The sequence below is a fragment of the Monodon monoceros genome, unplaced genomic scaffold (genome assembly GCF_005190385.1).
Source record: "Monodon monoceros isolate NGI ecotype Baffin Bay Population unplaced genomic scaffold, NGI_Narwhal_1 Super_Scaffold_16, whole genome shotgun sequence".
Taxonomy (NCBI): domain Eukaryota; kingdom Metazoa; phylum Chordata; class Mammalia; order Artiodactyla; family Monodontidae; genus Monodon; species Monodon monoceros.
This window is the reverse complement of record NW_021703772.1, coordinates 7,488,721-7,503,928: the sequence shown is the minus strand read 5'-3', so window position 1 is coordinate 7,503,928 and position 15,208 is coordinate 7,488,721. Positions and strand designations below refer to the sequence as shown.

Sequence of the window (15,208 nt, the reverse complement as noted above, 5' to 3'; positions counted from 1 at the left end):
CCGACAGATCCCAGTGCGGTGGGGGGAATCCAGCGGGGCTGGGACACCGAGAGCAGGAGCCGCCGTTCTCTGTGACCCAGGTCAGAAGCTCCCCTCGGGCAGCCGAGCCCGAGTCCGGGGCTCCCGGGTCCGGACGGCGGGTCCCGCCCCCTCTGCGGGCCGGCTCCGAGATTTGCCCAGGGCGCAACTTCTAGGAAACGGAGACGCGCTGCGCCTCACCTGCCAACTTTAACTTTATCTCCCGAGGGAGAAATTAGCCTCGTTGTCCTTTATCTTTTAAAACAAAGGAGGAAACTTACCCTTGGCTGCCGCGCGGGGTTGGATGTACCAACAGAGACTGAGAACTGGGAGTTTGTTAAACTCTTCACGAGAGATCAGTACGTTCCTGGAGCGAGCACGTTCAGGGAGCCTCTTGGGAGCGTCGCCTTGGCTGTTGTCCCCCTTCTTGCCTCTTGGGCAGGAGGCGCCCTTCCGGAACCGGACAAGGCAGGTGGCAGCTGGTCCGGCGGGGGCTCATTCCGGTCCTGCCGTGTCAGCCCCATCGGGCGGTGGAGGCAGCGTAGGGAGACCCCCGGTAGTCGGCCTTGGAGCTTGGCAGCTCCCTGGGCCTCAGTTTCTTCATCTAGAGAGTGGGGGAAGTAATCGTCCCTGCCTTTTAAGGCCATAAAGTATTTTGCACACCGTAAGCTCCTAACTGAGCTATTAATATTAGTTCCAGAATTGGACCAAGACCGGAAAAATGCCTGGGGGAGCGGAGGCCGCCGGCCAGGTCATGCTTGGGGCGGTTTAAAATGCGCTTGGAATGTGTTTGTCCTCCCGCGTGGAGGTTCTATTTAAAGGCGCTCTGACCGGCGCTGTGTGGCGGGAGCCTGGGCCCCTTCCTGAGGCTGGGCTGTTGTCCAGCCCCAGCCCCTGCGCGGAGGTCAGCAGAGGCTGGTACCTGGAGCCTCCGCATCTTCTCCGCTTCCCTGACACCCTGATTTCCGCGTCCCTGGCTTCCAGGCACTGATCTCTGGTGTTAACACCCCATAGGTATAATTTGGGCCATTAAGGAAGGCTGAGTTGAAGCAAAAGAATGCACTGGGGCAGAGACAAAAGTGAATGGTGCGTCACAGCCCCTTTGATTTATTTGGGGTTATGCCTTTCCTGGCATACTGCTCCCCCTCTGGCTGCTCCCAGGTCCCAGCACTTCCTCTCAGTCCAGCTGGCTTCAGAGAGGGCATCTTGGGGACCTTCTTCTTCCAATCACTTTGGGGTGATTCAGATTTCTTTCATTTATTTTTATTACTATTATTTTTTTCTGCAGAAAAATCGTTGAAAGGATGTTTGTTTGTTTGTTTGTTGGCTGCCTAAAAGTAATAAAGGGAGTCCACACAATCAGAGGGCCTTGGGAGACCAAGCAAGGTGGCGTTGGCGAGGAAACAGATACCGGAAGAGGGTCAAGCTAAAGGGAAGGCAGTGTGTGGTCTGGGGTCCCACAGAGCTGGCAGCCCAGCCTGAGCACGCGACTTCTTCCTCCAGAGCTACTGTGTCAGTCACAAGTCTAGGTTGGGTTTTCTGTCACTTGCAACCAAAATTGGCATAAACAAAAAAGGGATTAATGGGTTCATAAAACTAAAAAAGGACTGGTGTCAGGTATGGCTGGATCAGGGAGCTCAAATGATGCCATCAGAGCTTAATTTCTTTTTCTTAAGCCAGCTTCCTCTCTGTGTTGTCCCCATTCTCAGGTGGCTTATCCCTGGTGGTGGCAGTGTGGCCACAGTAGCTCCAGCAAGTCCAGTGGGAAGAGTAACCACAGCAAAGACCTTACTGTGTGTGTGTCTTTTGTAGCTTTACTATTGCTTCTTACTGGCTCTGAACCAACTGCTGTGGCCAGGGCAGCCTGTTGCTCTGGTTGGCCAGGCCCTACCCCTGCAGAGACTAGCAGGGGGACTGGCAGTGGGGCTCTTGCTGAGGAGGGGGGATTTGTGCTGCTCAATGTGAAGGGCCTTCACAGCTCCATCCCGGACCTGACTGTGGGCAGACTCAGGCCTTCAGCCTCCAGTGTCCTGAGGCAGGACTGGCAGCTCCGGTCATCAGGCAGTGGCATCTGAGGCACGAGTAATTGCAAAGAATCCTTCCTGGGGATTTCCCCCCATGTCCTAGAAGGCAGGGGAGGCAAGACTGATCCAGTTACAGTCGGCCAAGTGGTGGCTGGAGACACCAGTGTGGCAGGAGGAGCCTCACAGGCGTAGGGTCAGACAGGGCCTAGGACCTGTGACCTTGGGCAAGCTACATGGTCCCTCGAAGCCTTAGTTTCCTGCTGGTAAGAGTACCACCTTCCCATGAGGGGCAGGTAGCTGCTGTGGCTGCCAGGGGCAGGGGCCACTCGGGGAATGATATTTCCCCCAACAGTGGTTCGGAAAGGCCCCCCCCACCCCTTAAACCTAGTATCAAGACCCAATTATCTTGGGACTTCCCTGGTGGGCCAGTGGTTGAGATGCTACGCTTCCACTGCAGGGGACACAGGTTCCATCCCTGGTCAGGGAACTAAGGTCCCACATGCTATACAATGCAGCCAAAAAAAAAAAAAGAGACCCAATTATCCATCATGAGTTTGAGGAAGGTGGGGCTATAGCCCCCTCATTCCAGGGTCATTAGCTGTGATCAAGGGCAAGTTGCTTAAGCACTTCTGTCTTTTCATCTGTAAAATGGGGGCAACCCTTTCTTTCAAGGGTTTGGTGAGAACTGAGTGAGAGGAGGGGGTGGCCAGTGCCAAGTCAGCATGTGACATGGAACAGGGGCCTTTTGCTGAAGGCTGTCCCCCCCCTCCCTTGGCTCCAGGCCCCATGTCCATGTTTAGAACCCTTCCCGCCCTGCCAAGCCTTCAGGCTGCCATGCTACCCACACCCGGTCCCCCCCTGAGCTTCCAGACTCAGCCTCCTCCAGCTGAGCCCGATGGGGTTCCCCTCAGGTGCTTCCACCCAGTTTCCTCACCTGGGAGGCAGCTGAAACTTTGCTCTCCCCACCCTACCAGGGTCAGGGACTCCCCAGTCCGGGAGATTTTGTCACTTGGACATCTCTGACACAGCTCTGCTTTTAGTCCTCATCCATCCTCGGTGCCTGGCACGTGGCGGTGACTCTAGTTGATGGACAAACCCCTCATCTCATGGAGGGCTCCCTATGCTCGCTAAGTCAGACCAGACCCCCTGCCACCCCCTGGTCTCTCTTCCGTCCTGCTACCCTGAGCTCCCTCCAGGCGGCCAGCTGGCTCCGGGACCCTCTCTGCCAATCTCGCCAGCCCTGGGGGCTGCCTGCGCCCACTGCCCTTGCCCAGGCTGCGGTAGGCTGTGGGCCCCCTCCTACCCGGGAAGGCTGCTGTGGGGCTTGGCATTTGGGGATTTGCCACCCGTTGACCTGGCAGTACCACCTGTCCTGTAGCTGGCCCTCCGCAGCAGATGAGCTGATGAGGTCCCAGCTTTGCTCACAGCCCAGCCCAGCTTTTCTGCTGGCCCTCCTTCATATTTTCCTCTTCCTGCTGTCCTACTTGACTTTTTAAAAATACGGCATGACTTAAAAAAAATTAAAAAAAAAAACCAAAACTACATCTGGGTAGGTCCTCTTGAAAACCTAATTTTTGCTCACATCCCGCTCCCCACGCACACTCTTGCATCGAAACTTTTCTGAGCGCGCTTTGGCCACTCTCTGAGGGCTGGGCAAGCGGATCCCTTTGTGGTGCCTCTTCTTCCTGGAGAAGCCCTGGGCATGCCCACCCCTCCCCGACTCGTCTCCCTGCCCTGTGGGTGTGTCACTCTGCCCTCACCCTGTCCAGCCAGCAGCTGCGCGTTGCCACACATCTGCCCCCAACTGAAATGTGTCTTTTTCTTTTTCCTTTGGTTTTTATGCATAAATTTTAAAAAATCATGTGAGAAATCTCAACTTGTTTTTCATGCTTTCCACATTCTATCCATTGCAGGAGCAGTGTGTGAGTCTGTTAAGAGCATGAACTTGGACCCGGGCTTCCTGGGTTCAGACCCCAACTCTACCACTTGCTACTTGGAAGGTTACTTTGGGCAGGTTACTACTGAAAAGCTCTGTGCCTCGGTTTCCCCTTATGTCAAGTGGGGATAGAAAAGTACCTGCCTTGTGAGTTTATTGTGGGGATTAAATAAATTCATGTATATGAAGCAGTTAGCTCAATGCTTGGCCCGTGGTGAGACCAGTAAGTTTCAGGCACTAATTTTCACAGGCATAATTTTGGTGGATGTGCAAATTGTATGTTGTCCTTTTTGTTAAATAATTTACAAACACTTTGCAATGTCTGGTTTCTCCTTTGAAGCTGATTTCACCTGCAGCTTGAGCTGTGGAGTGGGGATGTGGCCGCTTGGTGGGTAATTGGTCCCCCTGGGACTGCCCCCAGGGCTCTGTTGAGGGGACTTACTCGTTCTACTTCTGGGTGAGTGGATGAGTGTCCTAGGGCTGCTGTAACAAGGAGCACAAGCTGGTGGTTTAAAACAAGAGAGATGTATTCTCTTACCGTTCTGGAGGCTGGACTCTGAAACCAAGGTGTCAGAAGGGCCATGCTTGCTCCAAAGCCTCTAGGGAAGAACCCTTCCATGCCTCTTCTAGCTTCTGATGGTTGCCAGCAATTCTCAGCATCCCTGGCTTGCAAACGCATCACTCTAGTCCCTGTCTTCACAGTCACATGGTGTTCTCCCTGTGTGTGTGTGTGTCTTCACATGGCCTTCTTGTAAAGACACTAGTCCTTGGATTTAGGGTCCACCCTAATCCAGTATGACTTCTTTTTTTTTTTTTGGCCATGCTGCGTTGGTTGCAGGATCTTAGTTCCCTGACCAGGGATCGAACCCGGGCCACGGCAGTGAAAATGCTGAGTCCTGACCACCAGACCGCCAGGGAATTCCACAGAATGACATTTTAATTCAATTTATTATATCTGCAAAGATCCTATTTCCAAATAGGTCACATTCTGAAGTTCCAGATGGCTGTGAATTTTTGGGGTGGGGGGACCCTCTTCAACCCATTACTGCCCCTGGGCAGAGGTGCTCTGTCTATGTGCATCATGACATGTCAGAATCTTAACCACTTTAGATTGTTTAGGTGATTTAGGAGGTCTGAGATGTAACCAAAGCCAGAATGATTCCTACCCTCAACAGAAGGGGGATCAGTCTTCTCAAAGCCTAACCCTATTTCAGATGGAGTTGCCATCTAACTACAAAAGACAATACCAATAGAAAACCCCCAACTTGTGCCAGGAGTGCACTTACGTTCAGCAAGAATTTCACTTTTAATCTGTTTCTAGATCCAGATTCTGATGTCGCCTTAGAGTTCACTCAGAACCTGACTTGACCAGAACAAAGTACGCCTGTTCTTTTTGTCCGGGGCTATATAGATTTATGCAGACACTGCAAAACGTGCTTTGATCTTTTCAATTTGATTTTCCTATTTAAAAGTATTTCACTTAGGGATCTCTTACATTTTCAAGGTTTAAAAAACCCTGGATCCTTTCCAGCCTGTGAACACATCAGCTTCTTGGAGCGGGGGGTCATTTATTTGCCTTTGTATTGTTAGGACCTACTACAAATGAGCCTGGTGTGTTGTAGAAGAGAGAGAATTTTCTAATGAGTGTGGGAAGCCAGAGGCGTCACCAGAGAAAGTTCCCTCTCCGTTTCCAAGAGTGTTACTGGATAGGCTGGGCCAAGAGAATAGTGGCCTGATTTTAAACGAAGAGTGAGAAGGCCCCAGAGAAACTGACTCTACAGTATGTGTCCAGGGCTGTAATACGAGCTGGTGGAGCGGTGAAGGTTAGACAGGAAATTTTAATTACCTTGGACTTATCCAGAGGCCCCTTTCAAAGGGAGGTAATGAGGGCAGCCACTTAAGGGTGGACCCAAATACAGCGTCTTAAAATGCAGCTGTGATGTTCTTGCAGCAGAGTAAAAGCTTGTGTTTCAATGCCCCAGAGAGAGGGTGGGGAGAGGAGCCTTTGGCTGTGGGAAAGTTGTCTTTTTATCAGAATCGGAAATGATGACATCATGGATGCCCTGCCAGGACTTGACTCCCCATCACTGCTGAACCCCGAAAAGGCAGGGCTGCCCTGGAACTCTTCATTTCTCATCTCCCCCACCCCCAGTTTCTTTTTCTCCTCCCTAGACTTTTCTCTGAGGGAGGGAGGAAGGGGTGTGGACTTGGAGGGCTGGGAATTTGCCAAAGGGGTGAAGTGAGCCCCGTTAAGGAGGTTTACTGGGGAGGTGGATCTTTATCTGTATCTTTTGAGTGAATTGCCTTATACACAGGGAAAGGTGGATGGAAGTAACTGGAAGTTAGTTAAGTGATTTTTTTCCCCCTTAGAGAAAGGCGAGGGCTTCTGACTCTCCTGATTGTGTCTTTAGTGCACGGTGACCCACCTTAGAGTTGAAATTCCCTCACCTGCACTGGATTTTGCACATTTGACGGTTCTGCTTGAAGGTGGGGCAGGAGAACCCAGGGCTTGTCTGAATTCCTGGTGGGCAGTCAGCCAGAACCCAGGCCGGCTTCTGTTTGGGGCCTTGGTCTCCGGCAGAAAGACGCTGTAACTGGGAACTATTTCTTAGAGAGGTTTAAGCACTGGTTTTCTTTGCCCAGAGTGTGATGTCGGGGTAGCTGGAAGGAGGTGCCACTGTTTCTGGCAGTTTTATCTTGGCAGAGAGTTTCCTTTCTCCTCATTCCTTGTTCCTTACCTCCTTTCTCTGGGAAGCCTCCTCCACCCTCCTTATTACAGAGCATCACATTTTGTGAGAATTCGAGTGACTTATTAAAATCTTATATAACGCAAAAAAAAAAAAAGTCCTTTTTCCTTTCTCTCTTGCAAAATTAGTTAAGTGCCTAGTTTCAAAGCGTTAAGGTCCAGGGGACTCTAACTTTATTTATACTCTTAGCCCTGTGATACCTCCCCACCCCCCCAGACTAACTAGTAAATAGAAATACCACCTTCCATTGAATTTGAGGGGCTTGGTGGACACGGGCTACATCGTGTGTGGTTTCACGGCATGGCTGAACCAGTGATCTCTAAGGATGTATCGAATGAATCAGGTCTCAGGCTCTGGAGCTAGTGGCCGCCAGGCCTGTCCGTGACTTGGGGAAAGAGATACTCAGTGTAGGATCCCAGCACACACGCTAGGTTTTACACAGCTTGCTATTATTAGCTTCCTGCTTCATGAATATCTGTGTATCAGGTGCACTCTTGCAGGCTCACACTCTGCATCCTCCCCCTGCTTCTATGTCCCTTCAGCGTTGGTGACTGAAGGGCTCCCATGGTCCCAAATGCTAGATGGTCCTTGGAAGGCCTACATACAGGGATATCTGAGGTGTTGGAGCGTGGACTGTGCCATCCTGCAGGATGAAACTCTACCTGTGCTCAATGGCCTGCCAAGACACAGACCCAAGTCCCGCACTGAATCCTTCTTTGGTTCCAAGGCCTCACGGACCTTCTGTGACCCCTTTCCCAGGGCTCCCGCCCCTGGGCTCCCGTGGCCAGCGCTGTGTGTACATTTGCTAATGTCTGCTCCTGTGATACCATGGTGATGATAAGGATGAGCCTCTTTCTCACCTGCTGTCTATGAGCTGTTCGTTCATTCAGTTTTTTCATTCATTCAGTGAAGCACATGCCAGGCGCTGGTATTATACAGAGTGATCTGGAGGGGTTTCTGCCCTCGAGAAGCTCTATGAACTCTGAACAATGGGCTGGATTTAACATGATGCTGCTTGACAGGGAAGGATGCAAATCCTGGAAAAGCCATCCACCACCCATGTATAAGAAACCCCGGGTAGCCTAGCAGACACTGTGAAGATGCTGCATTCGGGGCAGGGGGTCGTGGTCTTTCTGGACAAAGCCAGGGAGGAGCAGCCAGCCAGGACTGGGAAGGGGTTCAGGCCCTCGATGGATCAAAGGCCTTGAGGCCGAGGCTCTTGGAGCCAGAGGATGGAGGCTGAGAGTTTGAAGTCTGGTGGGGATCTGCTCGACCTCAGGGGGCAGAAGGTGGGTAATGAGGGTTCAGTGAAAGGAAGCCACGGCCTTGGTTCAGCGTAGAGAAGAAAGAACTTTCTCATGGTTGGAATTGTTGAGAGATAAAAAGAATGGTCTCAAGGGTGGTGAGCCCCTTTCTCGGGGTTCCATTGGAAGGTGTGGTCTGTCTTCGTGGAGTGAGAGTTTTGCAGCAAGGAAGGGTTGGGAGGCTCTTGGAAGGCTGGGGGTTAGGCTGTACGACGGTCAAAGTTCCTTCTGGGCCAGGGTTGGGCCAGCTTGGTCCGTAAAGGGCCAGGTAGTAAATCTATTTTGGCCTTGTGGGCCCTAGGTTCTCTGTTGCCACTGCTCAACTCTGCCACTGTGACCGAAAGTAGCTGCAGACGATACATCAAGGAACCTAAACTAACTGGCGTGGCTGTGTCCGGATAAGACTTGGTGAGCAGAATTTGCCTGCAGGCTATAGTTTGCCAGCCCCTATTCTAGGCAACTGCTTTGGAATCTTCTGAATCCTGAGCCCTGTGAGTCGTCGGTGGTCTTGCTCACCCCTTTCCTCACTTCTCGGCCTTTCTCCCTGTCAGTGGCCTGTGGTTTCACTGGCTGGGGCAGACCTGGAGCCCCCAGGGGAAGAAGAGGCAGAGGCAGAAGTGGATGGCAGAGGGATCCCAGAGCTCTAGGACCCCAGAGTTGCTTCTGGAAGATTATTGCTTAAGTAGGAGCAACATATGTATCTGCTTCTCCTGCCACCTAAGAGGGCCGGGCAGCTGGTGCCCTGCAGCTGGGATCCCTGGGTGACACTCTGCACCCTGGAAGGGCTGCCTTGGTGTTACTTCCTCTGAGAGTTGGTCCAAGGTGTGTTTGAGCCAGGCTGTGGTCAGGAAGGGCTTAGGGACTTCCCTGGCGGTCCAGTGGTTAGGACTCTGTGCTTTCACTGCAGAGGGCAAGGGTTTGATCCTTGGTCTGGGAACTAAGATCCCACAAGCTGCGTGCTTAGGCCAAAAAAAAACAAAAACAAAAAAAAAAACAAAGAACAAAAGCCCTCCAGATGTAAAGGAAAATGAAAACTAACTTGGTTGCACAGAGACCTTGGCCTTGGGTGTCTGCCTCCTTGAGCCCCGTGGCTAAAGCAGGTGTTCTTCATCTCAAGTCTTTGGACCCTCCCCCTTCTCCCTAGCCCCCCTTCCAACCTCCCTTATTCCCTTTATCATCATGAGTCGAGTGCCTCTGATTCCCTCTCCTTTTAGAAGGGTCTCCAGGTGGAGAGGCGGGAGTGCATGTGGCCAGCGCCATCTTTGGTGCGCGTCACCTGCACTGATGGCTCTCATTCCTTTCAGTGCCTGCCTGATGTTCTGCTGCTAATGGCCCTTCTCTCAGTGTGGAGGCCTTTGTACAAGTCGTGGGTGGGTGTGTGTGTGTGTTGGGGGGTGTCCAGGCCTGGTTTTATTTTCTTTCAGTCTCCGCCTAGCTGCCCCCCGTGTTGTTGAATGAAGGTAAATTCTTTGATTTTGGAGGCGAGGACTGCGTGGTCTGTCTCCACACAAGGCTGCCTCTGGCTGACACGATGTCCTTAGCACTCTGCCAGCTCAGATCAGGTTTGCAGGAAGTAGAAGGATGTCGTTCAGGACTTATAAACTGTCACATGCCTAAGGCCGGCCCTGCTGCCCCTTCCTGGTCAGAATGGCAAGGGACCCCAGGGCTGTAGTTGATCCTAGCCTTGGGATTAGGCAACTCCCGGGGCCCCCCAGCCCCACCTGGCAATTCTCACTGAACACTGTGCCTGGGACCATGGTCCCCGGTCATCAACCCTCTACCAACAAGATCTGGCTGCTGACAGGCTCAGCTCTGCGCCCTCAGGGACATGGTGAGCTCTGTCTCAGCCTTGGAGAGGTGCTGGCCCCTGATCCTGTGCAGCTCTGTCCATCTTGGCCTCAGTGACAGGGTCTCTGTCCCCTCCCTAAATGGTTCATACTCCCCCCACCCTTTCCTACAAGGGCCAACTTTATTGAGCACAGCCACTGCTAAGAGCCACTGCTTACAGAGCACCTACTGTGCGCAGGCACCGTTCTTGGCATTTACACATTGTAAGCACTGTGAGATGGGTGCTTTTATCATCCCTCATCTTACCGGTGGGGACCGTGGGACGAAGTTCAGACTCTTCACGCTGACCCTCAAGGCCGGTCACAGCTGGCTACTGCATTCTTCTCTCTCGCTGGCTGCCCCAGCCCGACCCCATTCTCGCTGGGCTGTTGGCACTCCACAGTCTCTCTCCCATAACCCCCAATTTCCAACCTGTCCATTATTGTTGATTCTTAGGAGGTTCCCCTCCCCCTCCTCCTAGGTGTTTGCCCTGGGAAAGCAGGGTCCGCTCCTTAAGGTTGAGCGTGGCTGACTTCTTTCTTCTTTCAGTCCCCAGGGCTGGACCCAGGGCCACAGGCAGGGCAGGGGATCCTTGACCTCTGTAGAGCGGCCTGAGCTCTGCTTCTGGAGCTGCCCTGAGGCCCTAATTACGGCCCCAGTGGAGCTTCCCAGCTCCTAGGGCTGTCAGGAATAGGAGCCTTCGGTGGGGTTGTGCAGTCCCCTCCGGCAGTGCCACCAACCGCGTGACACAGGGCACATGCCTGTAAGTGAGATGCGGAAAAAGGAAAGTGACCACCTTCTCAGGTTGTCCCCAAGATCGCGTGACCACTTGGTGTGCAGTCGCAGCCTTAATTAGGTCACTCCAGTTCCAGCCCCAGGTTCTTTCCACTGAGGGAGCTGCAGGTCCAGGCCCCTAGCAGGGCTGCTGGATTTAAGGTGGTGCCAGCCCAGAGGAAGGACACTGGAAAGGGGCCACCGGCAGGGAAGCTGTGGGTGGAGGCTCTGAAGACCCAGAGGCTGGCAGCCCAGGTGCTTTTCCTTTCTATGTGGAGGGACGGCTGAGTCCCCCCCACAGTCCACTTCCACTGGGCCTGTAGGCCCTGACCTCCCCCTCCCTCAGGGCCTCCCCCTGGCCATTTCCCTCCCTGGCTCCTGGGCTTGGGAGTCGAGGGAGAGTGGGTCACTACCAGGGCTGCACCAGGCCTGACTGGGTCTGGGGGTGGAAACCCCGGGTTGTTTGGGGGCACCCGTCCCCCGAGATCCACAGGGCTCCTGGGGATTCTCAGGCAAACTAGGTTTCCAGAGGCACCTCTGGCCCAGTTTCCCAGCCCATCAGGCCTTTTATAGGAGGTGTTGGGAGCCAAGGGGAGACACCCCATTACTACAGCAAAGAACCACCCTTGCTCATTTCGACACCCCTGATCAGAAGAGCCCTATTGCCTCCCCATCGCCTCCATCAGGGTGTGCTCAGGGCGGGCGTCCCCTGGGATGCCCTTCTCCCCCTCCTTCCTGGATGGATGCCGGTAACTCTAAATTCCCAGATCCACTTGCTCCATTCCATGTTCCCAAGTGAGTCCCCAGCCGCCTGTACTTATCCAAACCCAGCAAAGGTGCCCCGATTTCAAAAGGACCAAGGGGAGACCCCAGGATTAGGGTCCTTCTCTTAATGAGCCAAAACTAAAAAAGTGAACCCTTACTGATGAGCTTACAGATAAGCTGAGAGTTTATCTGTCTTCCTGTCATCTTGGCAGCAACTGGACAAAGCCCAGAGAGTAACTCGCCCAAGGACACACAACACAGGATGTCACCGGGGCCTTGAACCAGGGCAGTCTGACCCCAGGAGCTCACTGCCAGCCCCTGCTGCCCTCCACCTTCCTCAGGAGGAGCCCAGCAAGGCTCCAGTAGACTGAATTGTTCCCTGCTACATTTCCCAGGTCAGAAGCTTTCCAAGGCTTGTCCCTCTCTACCTGGTCACTCGTGGGTTCTTGGCATCTGTGCCCTCAGTGTGGCTGAAGCACTTAGCACTCCCGGCCTATTAACTGGTTGCCACTGGCACGTTCCTTTGGAGGGTGGTCACGGGGGCTGGCTTGCTTTGTTTCCACACTGGGTTGCTGGCATCAGTGGGAGAGTTTGCGTGGAGCTGAAACCTCCCAATCTGAGGTCTTTTCCACTACTGGGCTACGGCAGCCAGTCTGAGAGCGCGAGGCTGGGGGAGCTTGGTGCACGGTCTGCTCTCCTTCTGAATCCGCGTGGGAGTCCCTGGCAGGTGCAGTGCACTCCCACTGCAGGCATTTGGGACAAAGAGGATTTCCCTGCTCGTCTCAAAAGCCTGGGTAGCAGCTGCCTGACTCTGCATCCCCTCTGCTGTCTTGCGGGGCCCTGAGCACACAGTGGGTGCTCTGTAGGGGTGGGGATGGCCCCTCAGCTCTGCCCTGCCACCTTCCCTTTCTTTATGAACTTCCAGACACCATGTACAGAACTATAGGAGGCTGTGGTTGGGGAGACCCAACTGGTCTCCTGCAGCCTGTAAAGATGTTGGCCTCTTACCAGAAAAAGAAGGATATTTCCCAGGAGTGAGTCCCCACAGCACTGGCTGTGCACAGGACAGGTGAAGCTGGTGCTCACCTGCACCCAGGGCCACTCCCAGCTCACCTTCTCTCTCCCTGCATCTCTCCACAGTGAGGACTACTGCATGCCCCCCACTGCTCACTCCACTCTCCCCCGCTACTGCCCCCCTAAATCCATCCTGCACATCAAGCCGAGGGGTCTTTCTGAGACAGCCATCTGATGTCACTTCTCTGCTTCACACTCTTTTTTTTTGTTTGTTTGTTTTTGGTTTTGTTTTTGCGGTACGCAGGCCTCTCACTGTTGTGGCCTCTCCCGTTGCGGAGCACAGGCTCCAGACGCGCAGGCTCAGCAGCCATGGCTCACGGGCCCAGCCGCTCCGCGGCATCTGGGATCCTCCCGGACCGGGGCACGAACCCGTGTCCCCTGCATCGTCAGGCGGACTCTCAACCACTGCGCCACCAGGGAAGCCCTCTGCTTCACACTCTTTGAGGGTTGCCCCTCTTACCCGTAAGAAGACACAGCTCTCCCAAAATGCCTTGTGGGAGCTGGCCCCCTCCCCCCTTCTGGGACATCCCGGCACCTCTGGACTGCACTGGTGACAGGGGCTCCCTCCCAGGGCTCTGCACACTCACTCCTGCCCATGCTCCGGCCTTATCACAGCTCAACTGTCTGTACATCTGCCTCCCTGCTGGGACTGGTCTTTGTGCTTTTCTTCTGCTCTGGAGAGGCCCCAGGTAGATGTGAGCCAGGTGACTCGAAGAGCCAGGCGTTCATCCCACAAAGGCGGCTGGGAGCAGCCTGATTGGAAATCAGACTCTGGGCTCAAAAGCTTTTGTACTTAATTCCTCAGGGTCCCCCTTCCTCGCACCCTGCTTTCTTTTACTTTGCATGTAGTTGTAACACACTTGGAGATGTGGTTTCTCAGTCTGCAGCAAATCAGAAGGAAGGGAGGGAGGGAGGGAGAAAGAGAGGGAGAAAGGGAGGGAGAGAGGGAGGGAGAGAGGGAGGAAAGAAAGGGCAGATAATTGGACAGCTAAGGGGGACCTACACAAAAGACGGGAAACCAGGACCTCAGAGAAGGGGCAGGCAGCGAAGCACGGAGGAACGACAGTCCTATGGGCTCGGGGGACCCTGAGGCTCATCTGGATGGGCACAGCTAGGGGCACCCACGCGAGAAGCAGGAAAGCCCCAGGAAGGGCTGCCTGCTCTGGGGATAGTCTGGCACAGTGCCCTTCTCCTACTTGAAAGAGCCTGGGCCACACGGGGAATCTTGTGAAAATGCAGGTTCTGATTCAGCAGGTCTGGGAGGGGACCTGAAATTCTGCCTTTCGAATAATCCTGGATGACCGTGATGCTGCTGGTCCGGGGACCACACTTTGAGTGGCTGCCAGAGCCAGCCTGTCTGAAAAGGCAGTGCATGTTTCCCATACAAGGCCTTTCTGGAGACAAGCCGGTGTGTTCCCATGTTCTGGGTCTCTGGGGTGCAGGCGGTTCCCCCCAGCACTAAGAGTAAGGCATTTTCTGGGGCAATCCTCCTGAGAACCCCCGTACCCCCTGGGGATCCCTGGGGAGTTTCTGATGGCTGAGTTTCAGGCAGACAAAGGCTGCCCTGCTTCTTTCTTCCTTGATAGCAGGATTATTCTGGGCAGGTGAAAACCAAGAAAACCCAGGGGCTCTGCACAGTGGAGCTGAGAGAGCAAGCCATTCATGGACCAGCACGGGGCGGACATTGGAAACCAGCCCCCGAGCCCTTGCTGCTGTCTCCTTACTGGCAGGCCTTCGGTGGGGTGAGGATTAAGGGTCACCTGGGCCCCTCTGGCCAGGCCACAGGCTTTCCCAGGTCATAGGCACTCAGGGTGGTGGGCCCAGTGTTCAGGGATCTCAGCCCATCCTGCCTCAATCCACCCCATTCCCCTGACCAGTGATGACCCCAATCAGTTGAGTTGGGAAGCCTTTTCAAGTGAGCCCTTGGAAGACAGATGTGATGCTCTCATACAGGACAGGCGGGGCGATGAGAGTCACTCATCAAGGGCTTCCTGGAAATTCAGCCGAAGGGGCCACAGCAGCCTGTGGATTCGGGTTTCCCCCAGAATGCTAAAGATGGTAGAGGCTGTTTGAGGCCAGTGGGTGTGGGCAGCTCATCAGAGCAGCAGCCCTGGAAGTTGTCTGCTTCCTCTTCACAGCTGCAGACAGGTCCTACTTTTAAATATAGCTCCCTCCCATTGCTTGATTACTGGGTGCCGGGGGCCAGTGCTGGCGTGTTATCTCCTGTTGGCCCGTCTACAGCTCTGCAAGGCACAGACAGCTCAGTTAGAGTCAGCCTGCAGTGGGCTCGGCAGCCCGTCTCTCCCAAATGAATGGCAGGGCTGGCTTTGCACCCAGGCCTGTGTCTGCGGGGCCATATGCAGTGCCGATGGAACTGGAATCTCCCCCTAACAGATCCTGGAGATTAGGAAGATGAAGGGAATGAGGACATTTTAAAGCAAAAACATGGAAAAAGCTCACCAATCCAGAGGAGGGCTAGAAAGAAGCCTTAGGAAACAAACAAGGATGCGGGGTCTTAGAGTTATGAGTGAGGTTTCTTGTTTTTTGTTTTTTTAATATCCTGGACTGCCTTTAATAAGAAAAATCTTGGTTAAAATTTAAATTATAGAAAATAACTGGTACAGGGAGCTAAGATGTTGGTAGAGGGAGGAGCCAGGGGCTTAAGGGAGCCCCAATGAGCCTGCAAGCATTTGAAAGATATAAAGTACTGGGAGGCGGGGAGAGGAAATGTTTTGATGG

At 53.8% G+C, this 15,208-nt stretch overlaps 1 protein-coding gene across 1 annotated transcript in view; it reads left to right on the top strand.

The window, feature by feature from the left end:
- EFHD1 (EF-hand domain family member D1) overlaps positions 1-15,208 on the top strand; it is a 39,102-nt gene that overhangs the window by 583 nt on the left and 23,311 nt on the right. The gene's annotated exons all lie outside the window — the stretch shown is intronic.